Here is a 16,620-nt window from a genome sequence, read left to right as displayed (position 1 = left end):
GGAATTGAATAGATTTAAAGTTTCTCTGTTGGGCCTGACTGGCTCACAGATCAAGAACATTGTAGTATATAAAGTGCCTTTTCCTGTTTGCAGCATCCAGTCATTTATATGAAGGGGAAACTCAGTGCTGGCACTACAGATAGGGCACTTTCCCAGACCTTTTTCTATAATGGGAAGGGGGAGTGGGGGGCAGTTACTTCTCCTTCAGTCAGCATTAATGTACAGTAAGCCCATATTAGAAAGACATCTATTAAAGTAATCTTCTGACAAACTTATTAGACTCATTTCCAAAAAAACTTTTGTATCTTACTTGTACTGAGTTTTGCCAAACATTTGCACATACAAATTAAGGGTTTGTATGGTTTATTCTGGAAATATCCAACTTTGTACAAGTACTTTGTATAAACCACAGAAACTCGTTCCAACAAAAAGACACTTCCATGTTCATGCCCACAGTTCCAGGTCTCTTCTTCAAGCCAACATGTGATTTCAGAATTTGTATATTAGATCTGCATTACAGCAGGCTGCATGCAAAGATTAAATCTCCTACAAGGGGTGATATGGTTTTCAGTTACAGCTATTTACCATTTGTGTAGTACTTACACAGTAAAATGAGAACATAGCAGCTATAACCACCACTTTTTGACCTATAAATCTGTCCAAGATAACAATGTGGTGGATGTTCCAAATGGCATGTATTAAGAAAAAATGGGGATAATTAACACATTTGTTAATGGGTAGAACAGTAAAAAATAACATGCCATGATGGAAACATTAGATGCTTATGTGACTATGTGCTTCTTTTTGAATCCTTTACAATTGTCTAATGCGACTCCATGTAAGGGCTGAAAATAAAGATGTTTCCTACAGCTTTTGTCAAAGTTCACTTTTATTATTTAAACATTTTACACAATAGATTCCACTTTCCATTGTACATATAGCAGCAATGAATTAACCCATTTATAGTAAGGCATGTATAGGCCTTAAGCGTTTATGAAGCTGAACGTTGCTGTTATATCTTATTGCCTCTCTTGCTTACTGTTCTTAATGAATTTACAAGACTAAGGAAGGTTTTATACCCCCCTTCTGAGTGATGAGACACTTCAGGAGGTTGGAACTTGCCCCTTGTGTCCTAAAGCCCTCCCATTTCTTCTCCATCACTTTGCCACCAGTCTGTTGCCCCTGGACTTCTGCTTACCTTTGCAGGAGGGTCCAGCACTTGGTAATCAGCAGGAATTTCCAGGAGGGAAAAAAGTTGACAGGAGGAGTCTGGAAGTCAGTGCCTGTTTAACTTGGTCTGAATGTGAAAAAAATTTCTTTCCCTCACACAATACACTACAGCCCTGCTGCTTCTCCTGCTGCTGCTGCTGACTGCCTGACACAGAACTATAAGGGGGATTTTGCTTTCTGCTGAGGGGTGGAAGGCTGGAAAACATCTGGAAGCTGTGAAGAAGTCATCCTAGAAAAAAACAGAGTGCCAAGAATATTCCCTTCAGAGAAACAAGGAAAGAAGGAAAAAAACAAGAAAACTTAAATTTCACTTTTCTGCCAGGTGTATGGGACATAGATAATTGAAAATCTGCACTGAATTGTTAAAGGTAACATCTGTATTTTATTTCTTATGGGTCAGGTACTTTCTATATAAAAGTTTATTTTATCTTGTTATACAGATTAGTTAGCTAACTGACTCTCTTTACACTTATATATATATATATTTATTGGCTTTATATATTAGCATTTGTATGTTATGTATCTTAAAATATGTATACATTTATGAATGGAGGATGCTTGGGTTCCTGTCTGCCATCAGAACCATAGCAACTACTATTTGTTTGAGTGCCCTTTGTAACAATGAGCTATAAGGCGCCTTTAGTGAATGAGCTACTACATAACATGCAGCAATACTGAACTAAAACTCTGTACCAGTCCTAATACAGGTATGGGATCTGTTATCCAGACTGCTCGGGACCTGGGATTTTTCAGATAAGTCTTTCCATAATTTGGATCTCCAAGTCTACTCAAAAATCATTGAAACATTAATTAAACCCAATAGGATTAATTTTATCTTAATTGGGATCAAGTACAAGGTACTGTTTTATTATTACAGAGAAAAATGAAATAATTTTTAAAAATTAAAAATATTTGCTTATAATGGCGAGATGGCCTTCCTGTAATTCAGAACTTTCTGGATAATGGTTTTCCGGATATCCAACCCTGTAGTGTTATTTCATCTCAATCAGGATGATAACCATGGGCAAATTTGCACCTGAGCAGTGACCCATAACAACCAACCAGTAATTGGCTTTGTTCTGCAGGAAGAAACATATGATTGGTTGCCATGGGTTACTACCCAACAGAAAATTTGCCCACTGTTAGTTAATGTGCCTCTTTGTCTATGAAAAGTTGATAAATGAAAATGGTGAAAAAATTTGTGAATTTTCACTTTGATTTAAGACTTTTTTGCTCAGTTTGGTAGGTGACCGTATGATCAATGGTACTGCTAAATAGAGCAAAATACATTGTTTTATATTAATCACTAAACACAAGCTGCATTTTAAACTCTCCCATACAAAGACTTTGTGATAAATGGACGTGACTACTGGGGATGTACATTAGCCATGACAGACTCACAATTCCTGGCTACGCCCCCTCTGCATGATTTGGAGCCATGTGCTGGAGGCACTATCCACAACTGCACCCCAATCTCACTATGGAGCTCCCCATGGATGTCCAGATTTAATGTCCACATTGCAAATACTATATTTCACTTTTGTGTTGTTATCAGTCATGCAGTAATCCAAGTTATACGCTATAGCCTCTGTTACACATACACCAAAAGCATTTGTTACATCCCAGAAGCCTCAGCATTATTCAGGCACTGAGGCAGCCCACAGTAGTGCAGTTCCCTTAGAACTATGCAGATGTTATGCAGCTACTCTGTTAAAGAGTCACGGGCAATTTGCCTTCATGTAGTAACATCCAACCCTTCATTATAAATCAACCATTTGTGCTGTAACATTTAGTAGGTAGTTTAAAGGGTCGTTTGTTCAGGTAATGTATGCATGATACAGACTTAAAATACCATGAAAAGGCATGATTGATGTCCAAGCAACAACAAGCGGATGGTAGCAATTTCCCTCATTTTGCTCCCTGAATAATGTAAATAAGGGTGGGATACGGGAAAGAAAGGGTTCCTATATGAACTAAATATCATTGGCTGGAGTGAAACAAGCTCTAGCAGAAGTGGGAGGGGATGAAGAGGGGATGTAGAGGCAATACTGGTAACGTTCTTAAAAAAGGACTGTCTGTCAATTTTTCCATTTTTTTCCTCTTCTGAACTGCTATTTAAGGTTTCCTGTAAATGTAGGATTCCAGCTAGGCTGAACAGTGGTCTTAAGTACATAACCTGGCCAAAAGTAGGGAATGTAATATGGAAAATAAAGAAGTGAGTTTATTTAACGATGATATGGAAACACAGTAGGAAAAGAGGTTACTGGGTCCAAAAATGGTATATTTCCATCAGTGGTTTCCACAACTGTTTATCTATTTCAATAATTGTATAAAAAAACATAAATAATTATTTTTTTTAATCAAGTATTAGATCAAAGATTGGGGCAAAGCATTTTTTAAATCTGTTATTGGCACATATTTTATAAGTTAAAAAAAATAAATATATATATGTTTATACAAACCAATGTACTACAGGTATAGGATCTGTTATCAGGAATGCTTGGGACCTGGATATTTCCAGATAAGGGGTCTTTTTGTAATTTGGATTACCATACCTTAATTCTACATATTTAAACATTAAATAAACTCAACAGGATTGTTTTGCCTTCAATATGGATGCATGAAGCTTAGCTGGGATCCAGTACACACAACTACCATTTTATTATTACAAACAAAAAGAAAATTTTTTATTTAAAAAAAAAAAAAAAATCGAATTATTTGATTAAAATGGAGTGTATGGGAGATGGTTCTGTAATTTTGAGCTTTCTGGATAAGGGGTTTGCAAATAAAAGCTTCCATACCTGTATAGGTTACCCCTTTTATTCAGATATCCCAGAGGTAATAGGGAAGAGGATGTTTCTGATACCAATACAATGACACTGTCTGTAATACTTTTTTCCTGCAATTTTTAAACAAAGCTTCTGCTATAGGGAGTCTTTCAGATCCTCTGTTTGACGTCAAAGGATGTGAAATCAGCAGTTGTTTGTACTGTTACTCAGTCAACAGCTGACTAAGGATGATGGGAAATATAGGTTTCCAAGAAATCAAAAGCTTCTGTCTGGGCATACTGTTTATGCTGTGCTGAGGATTTGATCTAAACAGTAGCTGAATCATACAGCACAGTAATATATGTATAACAGTTGGAACATTTATTACTATAAATGAGCTTCCAAAATAGGAAGAAGCTGCAGTTTGTAAGTTGGGCTACAGGAACAGGCTGCCAGTTGAATTGAGTGATGGTTTACAGAATTCACATACTGCCAGCATGAAAGCCACCCCACTGAGCCCCATGGGCATGCACTAAAGCCATATTGCAGGCCCAGTGTCTCTGCATGTGAGATTTCCGGGGTGGAGCTGAGGTGCCCAACATGGCAACCATCCCAGTATTCAGTGAATATGCACCACTTTAATGAAATCACTGATGCCCTCTCACATGGCTGAGGGAACTGACAACGTAGAGGAAACATTTGTGACTATTCTGAAAAGCAGATGTATCTTACAATTAAATTATGGATTTGCCCATTATGCCCTTCAATATTCCATACGATAAATGTATAGATGATGTGTCCACTTCCTAAGATGTGCAAGAGCCTTTCTAACATTTTGAATAATGTGGTTAATTAGTCTATTAGTGTTCCTTGTTAACTTGCAGATATAAATTTAACATCATAGAATCCACCATGAATTTACTAGAACAGAATACCAACCAATTGAATAGGCAATAATAAATAAGGGGGTTTCTGCCAAACTTACAATTAATGCCATTTAGAAGGGATGACTTCTCCTCCCTGTCCACAAACCGTTAACCTGGGGAAGCACAATGCTTTGAATGTCTTCATTTGATTTTAGTTCTCTCCCACTTGACTGTGACGGTTTGTGTGTAGGAGCAAAATTTGTTGTTTTTTTTTTTTCTCCCACAAGATGACGCCAGCCCACTCCCTACTCCTCCTCCCCCATCCTCCTCCTTGCTTAACAACCAAGCTCTGTGTGTCTGATGGCTAACTTCTCACCATCAACAAAAGCACTGTTCATCTAGAGTTTTGGACCACATAGAGTGTGCCAGCTCTCTGCTACTAAGGGCTCATAGGGTAGCCAAGAAAAGTAAAGTTTGTTTAAATATAAGAAAGGGCAAGAGAGAGGGAGCGAGAAAGATAGACAGAAAAATTAAAGCAGAAATGTGACCGTTATAAATGGGGGGGGGGGGGAATGTTCATTGGAGCAACGGAAACCTTGCAAGTTTACTTTTAAGAAATCACTAAACTGCTTGTGAGAGACAGAACAGACTCCCTGTGTGTGAATGAGAGACAGAATGTTTGAGTCTCTCCTCAGTTACTTTCAATAGCCCCACAGTCCGGCTGAAAGGAGAGCTTTTCCACATTATGAATGTATGTATTTTAGGCATGAATATTAGTATGGTGCACATCCACTCTCAGTTCTATAGAAAATATTTTGATTTATTATGCTGACTCATCTGAAGCAGAGTAAGGAAGAGCCAACAGAGATTGCTCTGTAAATGGCATTTCTATAGTCTGTACCGAATCCTTGTTTCAGCAATATCATAGCTGGTACTCATTAAACAAATGCCCAGGTTTTCAATTCATTGAAAGGAATTAACAGAAATTGTATGGAATTAGCGTGTTTTCCAGATCAGACATGCCAAACCTGCAGCCATTTAACAGGCACTGAACTGCAACTGCCAGCATTGCCCCAACAGCTAGGAGATACAGTGTGCAGCAATGGCTTGGAGATTCAATCTATAGAGTATTTTTGTCATTTAAAATAATATTTACTTCTGCTCTTGTTAAATAAATATTTGTTTCATTTAGTTACAGCCTCTGCTCTATTTTTTCCCAAGAGTGTTGGGACTGCACCCACGGTGTGGCCAAAGTAGGAAAATAAACAGGCCCGATTATGACTAAACATAGGGTAATAAGCCCACGAAATTCTAATTTTGTATGTATTTCCTTTTCTGAGTTAAAATAGATACAATACACTTTTACTACACTCTTCTTCTGGGCATGCCCAGTTCAGACCTACCTATATTTTCCACTAGTACCCAGTCATTTACTGGAATATACAAAACCCAAGATTTGTTATTCGATCCTTTATCCACATTTGGGATCATTTGAGATATTCTCAGAAACATTTCCTATAAATACGCTTATAAAAATTCCATAGGAATAAATAGAACATGGGTGAGGTTTTTTGTATTAAGCTCTAAACTCATATTTAGTGATGAGCATACTTTTTCGGCATGCATGGATTCGCAGTGAATTTCTGCATTTTGCCATTGGTGAATTGTTTCGCAAAACTTCCACAAAAATTTGTAGCAGAAAAATTTGTCGCACAGGCCAAAAAATCGAGGTCGCGCCAAATTGGGTGCACTCGCCACAAAAAAAGTCGTGCAACAAATGGATTGCGCTGATTTTTCGCCGTTTCACAAATTTTCCTGTTGTTTCTCGAGTTTTTTGGCGAAATGGGACAGATTTGCTCATCACTACTCATATTTTAATAAATCTGCCCCTAAATGCTGCATTAAATACACCCCATGACTAACCTAAATCAAACACAGGCCTCAGCTTACGTTTTATTTGTTTTTTTATGGGTTTGCATACTTATATCATTGTACTCTTTCAATTTTAGGTTTATATGTTACTACCAGCAAGACTTTTTAGTAGTTAAAACAACTTTTTAAATTCTTGGTGAATGGAGGCCATATCTTTTAAGAAGCTTCATGTTCCATATTTGTGGCTGTTGCCATATACAGTATATAATTGACTGTCTAATTTATAACACAGATATTATGGCTTTTAATGATCTGTGGCCATGTAATTGTTCAATCAGTGGGTTAACATACATTAGGTCCCAAATAAAATAAATTGGAATTTGCAAATATGAGAATTACAAATTGAATGTAATGTTATATTATTTTACACAGCTTATTACAATGCAATTGTAATGGTGGTTGAAACTGCATATTTTTTCCAAAAGTGATTTTTTATTTTATGGGGCCATATTTACCTGCAGCTGTGATTTGTGACTTGTGCGACAAAATCGTATTGTCGCGCCGAGTACAAAAGTTTCGGATTCATTCAAGCTTCAGTATCATGACTTTCCTTGGGCCAGGTTGGAGCTGCAGAGTCCTATGGGAGGCTTCCAAAATTATGCACAGAAGGATCAAAGTCGGAAAGGTTTTCCCGCCGTTTACAATCGTTCGTGACTTTCGGATCGCCAATACGATATTATCGTGACTAACACGATTTTTTCATAAGCATTTTTGTGATATTTGCGATCTTGAAAAAATTATCGTATCCAATCCGAATTTATACCATTCGGGATTTGAAATCTTCGAACCCTTATTGTGTATTTTAGTCTTTGATTCTATGCTTGTTAAAGAAATCATCCAGGAACCATCTAGGCTGCTTCAAATGAAAGTTCTGTTCCTATAACCTAAAGGGGGGACCTCTGGTGCATTCATAATTTTTATGGGGTGAAAAAAGATACCCTGCTATCTCTCTACAATGCCCTCTAATGCACTTGTACAGAAAAGTATGTAAGTCTACCCTCATAGATGAAATCTTCCATCCCCTTTACCAGTTTAGTTGCACGTCTCTGCACTCTCTCGGGCTCATTAATATCCTTTTTAAGCCTGGATCCCAAAACTTCACTGCATACTCAAGGTGAGGCCTTACCAGACTGCTTTCAAAAGGCAAAATTATGTTTTCATTCCTTATGTTAATGCCCTTTTTTATGCAAGACAGCACTTTATTTGCTGTAGTAGCCATGGGATGATACTGCCTGGAATTAGGCAACTTGTTATGTACAAAACCTTCTGTGTGGTACAGTACCAAATGATTTAGAAAAGTCTAAGTAGATCAAATCCACTGCCATCCCAGAGTGGTGGTTCCTTCTTATCTCCTTATAAAAAGCAACTAAATTAGTCTGGCAAGATCTGATAAGCATAAAGCTATGCTGGTGCAAACTTATAGTATTGTGAATATCCCTTCATTGCCCCTTCCAATTGCTTTCCTATCATTAATTTCAGGTCTATTGTTTTCAGGTTGAGAATGTGATCATCATTAGTAATTAGTAATTAGTCCCCTGAAATAATAACGTCCGGCCCCAGAGCTTTACATGTTCAAGTAACTTTTTAATTTCCTCCTGAGCGACCCCTACATCAGTAGATATATTACTAGAACTCTGTCTATTAAAAAGGAAGCCTTCATGAGCTGGCTCCTCAGTTGTTTAGACAGACGAAAAATAACAGTTCAGAATTTCTGCTTTTTCCCTTCTCTCATCTACCAACTGACCCCCCAATGATAATAAGGTTCCCACTCCTTTTTGCTTTTGCTTCAGCTTCAGTTAATGCTTTTTGGTTGCTCTAACATGAAAGTAATTAAGATTTTACACACGTAGAGTGCATTTGTCTCTTTAAGCTTTATTTGGTGTAGAAAAGAGGGAAAGGAAAACAGAAAAGTTGATGATTTATTGCTAAGTTATTTAAACTGAATATTTGTTGACCAAAAGTGGTTCCTGGTATTGCCTGAAGTCTCATTGGATGCAACATGGACCCCAAGTGGTTTGAAAGTAAAATAACAATAATAGAAGGATTACTTTTGCACAAGAACGGGTGTTTTAATTAATCGGTGTGATATTATAAAAAATAGAGTGTATAATGTGTAATACTGAATTATAAACAGTATAACGCTATTTTTTTTTCTCTTCACCTCATTAGACCTCATCTGTCAAATCTAAAGACAGAAGAGGACAATTCAGATATTTATATAAATATATTTGACCTGGGACACAAGGTATCTGGAGTGAGGAGCATACACTTGGATTTTGCACTAATTAATAATTGTGTGCCAAATAATGGCTATGATTGGCTATTTGGTAGCCCCATATAGACTGGCAGTCTAAAGAAAGCTCTGTTTGGTAGTACATCTGGTTCTATGCAAATAAAACTTGTCTCAAAGCCAGAAATATAAAAAGACCATCTGCTTTGAGGTCACTGCCACAGCCAAAGGGTTGGAGAGAAATGAAGTAACTACTTTTCCCTCTGACATTTACATTATGTAATGGAGAGTTAGATCTAAGGTTAGTATTAGCCTGCTTTCTTTGTAACAGAAGAATCTCCTTAGCTAGCAAACTGTATGTCCTCTCACTCCTTCCTCATGACCCCTTACTAATCGTACTTCCCTGTCTGTATTTGCTTCCCCATAATGCTCTAATTCATCCACCCTCCCTTGCTTAGTTTAAACACTCCCCCAGCCTCTTAGCCATTCTTTCCCCTAGCACAGCAGACCCCTTTCCATTTATGCGCAAACTGTCACAACTATATATAGATTGTACCCCAAGGAAATGCCATCCCAGAGCTCTAGGAACTCAAACCCTTCTTTCCTATACCAAGACATTAGCCACGCTAATAAGCTCCAGCTGTCTTCCTAAAGTTTAACATGGCACAGGTTAAATGTCTGAAAAAATTATATTGGAAGACCTTCATCTTAAAGCCTATATCGTTGAACTCAATCTTTACGATCCTCCATCTACCATTGATTTTGTCATTACTACCAATATGTACCAAGACAGCTGGGTCATGCCCAGCCCGAAAAAAAATAGTTTGTCTACCCCATAAACCACCTGGTGAATCCTGGCAGCAGGAAGGCACAAAACTGTTCAGTTGTAGTGACAGATTACCCTTAGTGATAAGCGAATCTGTCCCATTTCGATTCACCGAAAAATTTGTAGAACTGCATAAACATTAGCGAAACAAAAGTATTAAACCTTTTTTTTGTATTTACATTTTTGTTTGAAAATAATTACAATCCTGTGAGAGCTTTCTTTGTTCCTGTGTATTTTATTTGTACTAGCATCCAGATTTTGTTCCTGCATATGGTGTGCACCATATATATATATATTTATATTTGTATAGATGATGAACCCAGTGAGGGTTGCAGGATTTGGCATAACGCCTGTCAGGGGCTCGGGCAAAACAGGGGAGCTGGACTGCTGTGAAAGGGATGTAGTTTGGGTAGAAATTAAGTAAATCAGGAACATGACTTGTGGACTTTACGGAATGGGATTTATTTATGTGTATAACATAAAATGATCAAATATTATTTTCTTAAAATCTTATTTATAATCAATCTTATTAACATCGTTCATGGGACAGAAAAGTATATAATTAATGCTTGTGTGTGTATGTCTCAGATAATATGTACATCTTAATATCGGTATTCATTGTTTACAGTGGCATAAATATATTGGATAAGTGGACAACTTTTGTTGTTTTAAAATATGTGGATGTTTACTCAGGGGATTGTGGGGAGGTCCCACTTTATTTCTTTGCATGGCCAATGTGCAATCTTTTGTGTCTTTGTATATATATTTTTTATGACAGTATTATGTCAATACCATGCATATCCCCTAAAGTAGAGTACTAATTTATGCATTGTAAGGGGAGAGCAACCACTTTATTTTAGGTATGTCATGTTAACAGTTATTATAAACAGGTATGGAATCAGTTATACAGAATCCTTGGCACCTAGGGTTTTCTGGATAAGGTATGTTTCTGTAATTTGGATCACCATACTTTAAGACTGAAAAAAATAATTTAAACATAAAATAAACCCATTAAGATTGCTTTGCCACTAATATGGATTTGGGCAGCTTAGTTACCATCAAGTACATGGTACTGTTTTATTATTATAGACAGAAGGTAAATGATTTTGAAAAATTAGAATTGTTTGCTTAAAATGGACCCTATGGGATATGGCTTTCACATAATTTAGAGCTTTCTGGCATATGGCTTCCAATACCTGTTATAGAAAGCTTCTTACCAAGATAGTCAGGGAATAAAATATTAGTTGCTATACTTTCTCTCTATTTATTGTAGAATTAAATGTCAGAAGAAAAATCTGTAATGTAGAACAGGACTATTTCAGTCTGGTTGAAATGGAAAGGTTGACATGTAGAGGTTGACAAGAGTATATTGCTTAGTAGAGTTTTTCCTATTTTTTAGATGCAAAACAATTAAATTAGATCTATTGGCCCTGGTTACCTGCTTCAAAGCTTGGGGCTGAGAGAGGCAGCAGGGCTGGGGCAGCAGGCAGAGCCAAAACATTACTAAAAATATCAACACCAATCTCTTGGTACTTGCTGCTTGGGAAAGGAGTTAAAGGGTTACCTTTACCCATGCAAATATACATTTTTGTATTAATATTTGTATAATGAGAAGCAAAACATTGGACACAATACAATATGACATCAAATAATCGCTTTCTTTGACCAATAAAGTGGCCCAGAAATTATTTGCTAAATATTTATTGACTGTACAGCCAGTACCAGTTAGGGGCAGATTTATTAATATTTAACCAACGCACTTGACTTAAAAAAACATGCAGTCAACATGGTTGTGTTTTTTTAAATGATTTACCCAACCCCCGTGGTCAAATATTAATATATCAGCCCCTAGAAGCAAGAAAGGGATACATGCCTTATTTAGTAAATAATGGTTCTACCACGAGGCAGAGCATGCTTTGAAAACAAATAGAAGAATTTTTGGAATATTGCATTACAATACAGCTCCAAACAACAGTGAAAGCAGCCACTTCCTTGTGTTTGAACTACAAGCCTTGGAACAGGCTGTCTCTTTAGACTGTTAATGGTCTGATTCAAACCTAAAGGAGTCTATAGCAGTAGAATGAATATAAGAAACAGATGAAGGAACTGAACTGTGTGGCACATGATCTGCTGTCAGGTTGGCTTATGGATAAATGATAAAAAGATGTGAAAGTACGCAGTCACCCCACAGATAGATTGTTATAAGTATGGCTTGCATTTACCTTATTTTTATATAAACATTCATTAAAATATATAGTCAATGGTTATTGTAATCAGATAACTTAATAAATACTACTTAATAAATACTTATATATACTTTTATTTAAGGCATATATTTAACTGTCCATACTGTTTCTGACATGCAAATAGGTAACAACTAGTGATGAACAAATCTCTCCCATTTCGCTTTGCTGAAACGGTAAAAAAAATTGCAAAATTGATAAATCGTGGCTATTGTGTGACTTTTTTTTCCCCAAAACAGACCTTTCCAAATGGTATTAATTGAATTGTTGCAAATCTGCAACAGTTTGGCCATAGGTTATAATGGCTTTTGTCATTACCAAGCAGCCAGTATTTGGTGAATAAACCCTCATGGCAATTTTAAAAATGTTTTAGCTATGTTAGGAAACCTTACATTATGAAAGAAAAATGTGAATTTTATTTATAATAAATTAAACTTTGGAAAAAAATCTTTAGAAAGCCTGTCCCTCTATTAATAATAGACCCAACAGACCAAGTGATGACAGTACTATGTTATCCCAGTGGCAAGTCCTTGAGATTTTAGAAGAAAAGTACTGTATGCTATGATATTGGTGAGCCATGTGGGTAAGTAGGTTACCAAAAGCATCTTAAACAGTTCCTTTTTGAAACAGCTGCATTAAAGTTGGTGCACTAGCACAGATTTTCATGGAGAGTCACTTTTGTACTTGAGCCATGGTGTTTCTTAGTTTCCATGAGCAGAAACAGATGAAGTAGGAAGGTGTTTATATACAAGTTGAGTTGTACATGATGGAGGGTGCAGCTCTGTATCACTACATTCTCAGTCTATAGGGGGTTATGTCCTTCTTTTCTTAAACAGACCTTACATTCATCTCAGCTTCTCAGTTAATAAAAGCAGAGACAGACAAAAGCCAAATATATATATCTGCTACAGGGAAGTCTCCAACAAAGAATAAACACTATACAAACATGCAATGTGGAGCAATCTCTATGCCCCACTTTGACTTATATCACAGTTGCAATGTCTAGGCTTTGAAGCTATCCTGCTATAAAGATTGCACACACACAGATACAATACTGAATAGGCAGAAAACTGTATGTGGCATTTTGGCACAGGAGCAGAAGGAAAATGATTTTATAGAGAAGCCTCTGTATTTTTGCTTAGTCTCAAATTAATTCAGGAAAGGAAATGTAGGAATGCCAGCACTGCCAGTGTTTGGAAGAATATACAGATCTCCAGCAAAGCAGATATAAAATATTTAGTTGAAGGAATATTTGATTTCAAATATTTATCAGAGGAGTACCCCATCCTGGCATATTATTATTATTATACATGCGAGTACAATTATCATTTTTCTCATTAGCAATACTGAGGGGCTGATTTACTAAGACACGAATTCGAATCCGAATTGGAAAAATTCCGATTGGAAAACGAACATTTTGCGACTTTTTCATATTTTTTGCGATTTTTTTCGGCGTCTTTACGATTTTTGCGAAAAAACGCCACTTTTTCGTAGCCATTACGAAAGTTGCGCAAAGTCGCGATTTTTTCGTAGCGTTAACACTTGCGCGAAAAGTCGCGCCTTTTTCGTAGCGTTAAAACTTAAAAGGCGCGACGTTTCGCTCAAGTTTTAACGCTACGAAAAAATTGCGACTTTGCGCAACTTTCGGAATGGCTACGAAAAACTCGCGTTTTTTCGCAAAAATCGTAAAGACGCCGAAAAAAACGCAAAAAATACGAAAAATCGCAAAATACCGATCATTACGACAAAAACGCAATCGGACGCATTCGGCCCGTTCGTGGGTTAGTAAATGTGCCCCTGAGTATCCACAGAAGGCACCACAGTAAAAGGTATAAGAAGAAAACTTATATACTATAAGGACATCTTTATGGATTAGCTTGATCATTTCTCTCAGAGGAGTGTTCCTTACAAGGATTAGTAAAAAGAAATATGTCAGTAAAAGTATTATGATTCACAAGTATTTGGGTGATAGCAAATCTCTTGCCCACATTGGTTAAAATGAATACTAAATTATTTGTTTTGCCTACAGAGTAACAAGTTGATCTACCTTATACACAACACACCTCTAAAAGGGCATTGCTTATTATTGGGATCCTTATATTTTAGTGAGGAGTCCAACTGACTGAAATTCTGGTCTTACAAGAATCTTCTCTATTCTACATATTCTCGCCCTTCGGCAAAACTGTAGAGTATTTACACCAAAGAGAATGCATATGTCAGCCATAGGAGAGAAAGCATTTAAGGTCTGGCTTTTCTTAGCATGGGGTTTCTCTTCATTACCATTTGGGGAATAGGTAATAAGCTGTTTCTGTGCCATATTTTTACCTTCCATTGGACTTTATCATTCCTATGAAATGACTTGAAGCTTAGTTTCTACATGATTTATTTTTTATCCATCTATCATAAGGAACAAAATACAAACAAATTAACCAAATCCTTTGTCTGCTATTCATTATACATTATACATTATACTTTACTGATGTTTTTAACTTGGACAGATGCTCCATAACTTCATTAAGCATTTTCCTGCTATCTGTACATATAATGATACTCGAAACAAAGTCTCAATCTAATTAAGAGATATTCCAGATAAATTGTAGGCCCTGTTTGTCTTCAAAGCCTAAAATTGTTTGGGCAAAGTGTCCCTATGAAGGTTTTCATTCATCCAGGCCATAATATATCTATTAGTGGTCATTTTAGTCAACTGGATTAGATGAGTACTTTGTAAAGTCAATTACTTACAATGAGAGAAGGTGTCAGTATGTGCCAGAGTCTCGTATGACTGCAGTACATTAGGTGCCTTTGAGCCTTATTTATAAGTTATGAATAGAGACTTATTCAGCCTGCAGGGACTAGTTTCCTAGCTTGCCTGGTGATTTACCCTGCATGTCTGGGAACTGCCAACTTCTGTGCTATGTGCAACAAGTGTGGCATATTTGTTTGTATATTACGGGTGTGATAATGGAATGTAAGCATTTCAGTGCACCCTCATCTGAGTACGGCTTTTGCTAACCTTTATGCCATTTTCCACAGGCTTTACATGCCACACCTCTATAATAAATGTATCCCCATCTTTACAGGCTAGGGTACCCAACATACGTAGCAAGGCATGTGCAACCTCCTCTTACTGAGCAACTTTAGATTTATTTGTTCAAAATTATTATGTCTAAGAAGAATGCAGAAAAAATAAAAAGGGGTAATAAATTACAGATGCTGTGGAAACTAGAGAGGCTAAATCCAATGCAAAAAAATAAACCGTGTGTTGTGTATATCAACCCGAATAGGTTCCAAGATCAGCCTACTCTGTGCTTCACGCTTACATGTAAATAATGCCAGACATTTGTTTGGTATTTTTAACTAGAGGGGCTATTTACTTATCCTGAGAGCAGAAGTGCAAGAGTGATAAGGGGTACAAGAGCACACTGACAGAGCACTTCTGCCTGAGGGAATGCCTGCACTGTATGGGTTAGAACCCACGGTTGACAAACTAATCCGAAAAGGCTTTCCACCAACAACAATAGTGTGAGTGTGAGGTTTAGGGTAAGAACCCACGAAGCGGTCGAGTCTCCTGCGATAGCAGAGATCCTCACACTAGATAAAAAAAACTCAGGTGCACAATGCAGACAGAAAGTACATACCAGCTCTACCCTAACTTACTGCAATAGGACAGGGGGTAAAACAGGGCTGCATCCAGCACAACATAATATAATGCACATTTTTTGCACTTTGCACACTGCCTTTGAGATTGTAAATTACCCTTAAGTCTTAGCTCAATCATTTTGCTTACATAAAGTGAAAGGACATTTGTTAACACATTGCCTAGCTCTAAAATAATGTGTGTAATATGTAGAATATCAGTACCAACATAATCCATGCATAAAATGCTTTACTTCTCCATATAGGACTGTTTGATTGTAAAACTATTTTATGCATTCATTGTCTTATAATTAATTACACAATAATTAAACAATTATACGATAAATTTATTTTCCATATGCAGATTAGAATGTTTACTAGATCAGGGGTTTTTGTTTTCTGATATATTATACACATATATATGTAGGCAGAACTTGGTGATATCAGAATGTACATGGTTGAGGTTGACTCTAACAAGTAGCCTATAGACCAGGATTGTCCATCTGGAGATCCACTGGCCTGAAGTGGCCCTCCAAGAAATCTTAGCCACCTGCAAGCCCAACCTCTTTGAATTGCAACACAGCAAATAGTTACATAGGGTTGAAAAAAGACCAGTGTCCATCAAGTTCAACCCATCCAAGTAAACCCAGCACACCTAACCCACACCTACCAATCTATACACTCACATATATAAACTATAAATACAACCACTAGTGGCCAATAGTTGGCCTAAGGCAAGGAACATCTTAGGCAGCCCTGTCTGCAAAATAAAATAATGCTGGTTTAACTATACTTTGATTCATCTCAGTTGTCACAGTTGTCTTATAACTTACCCTTTATTTATTTTCTGATGAGGTCTTAAATTTCTTTATTTTTCTTGACATCAAAT

General features: G+C 36.8%; 1 protein-coding gene across 3 annotated transcripts in view; it reads left to right on the top strand.

The window, feature by feature from the left end:
* Nucleotides 1-1,204: 1,204 nt before the first annotated feature.
* Nucleotides 1,205-16,620, top strand: part of acan (aggrecan) — a 66,507-nt gene continuing 51,091 nt past the window's right edge. For all 3 annotated transcript variants that reach the window (XM_031899230.1, XM_031899229.1, XM_018092666.2), the window contains exon 1: nt 1,205-1,598. The gene's annotated coding sequence lies outside the window, so the exon portion shown is untranslated. The remainder of the gene's footprint in view (nt 1,599-16,620) is intronic.

The sequence above is a fragment of the Xenopus tropicalis genome, chromosome 3, assembly GCF_000004195.4.
Source record: "Xenopus tropicalis strain Nigerian chromosome 3, UCB_Xtro_10.0, whole genome shotgun sequence".
Taxonomy (NCBI): domain Eukaryota; kingdom Metazoa; phylum Chordata; class Amphibia; order Anura; family Pipidae; genus Xenopus; species Xenopus tropicalis.
The sequence above is the reverse complement of the archived record's forward strand: the minus strand, read 5'-3'. Positions and strand labels throughout refer to the sequence as shown.